Below are 874 nucleotides of genomic sequence, written 5' to 3'. Positions count from 1 at the left end.
CGGTTTGGGGATATTTGATGTGACCATTATTTGAGCATATTTAGTCCCCGAATTAGCCTCGTTCCTATGCTTTTTAGTGCATATTTGGGTCATTTACTATCTTTAGTCCTTTGTTTTGCATATTCTTTGAGGTTTTGTTTCCTTGGTAGGAGAGGAGTGCAAACCTTGCATTTTCATGGCAAAATAGAGCTAAATTAATCGAATCTAATGACCAAGCATCAAAGAGAAGACAAGACTAGAAGGCCTTTGTACATATTGTAGTAGATGGGCAATGATGAAGAAGATCCTTGCATCCCCGACAAAATCCCGGAGGATTGTTGGGAGAAGGGGAGAAGAAAAGGAAGGCTGGGACAAGATCCGCTTGTCCAACCAGGCAGGACGCCCGTCCAAGACTGAAAGAATCCGAGCGTCTTTACCATCGGGATGCCCGTCCAGAAGCCTCCCAGGACGGTCGTCCAAGCTACCCAGACGCCCGTCCAGCCACCTGAGAATCCGCTCGTCCCGACCCTTGGACGCTCGGATTGTGTTACAGACCCACACGTCCTCTTCTTGCTCCATGAAAGATGCGCATATTTTTGAAAGACCGGCTAAAAGAAGACCAGCATTTTTTCTGAGAGGAGCGATTCCTCAAGGACTTAATCGTCATTTAAGCCCTTAGTAAACCCTAATTTGTGTACCTAATCCCCACTATAAATACCCCATTAGTCTAATTAGATTAATCATGTTCTTCTTATCAATCTTTAGTGTAGTTATATCATTCTAATCTCTTCTTAATCTTGTAATCAATTTCTAATTAAGTATTAATACAAATCTCATTTCCTTAATTTCTCTTTTGTTCATCTTTTATTTTGGGTAATTGAAGATTATTTGGGTT

Source organism: Silene latifolia, chromosome 7, assembly GCF_048544455.1.
Source record: "Silene latifolia isolate original U9 population chromosome 7, ASM4854445v1, whole genome shotgun sequence".
In the NCBI taxonomy this organism is placed as follows: Eukaryota; Viridiplantae; Streptophyta; class Magnoliopsida; order Caryophyllales; family Caryophyllaceae; genus Silene; species Silene latifolia.
This window is presented reverse-complemented; position numbering follows the sequence as displayed.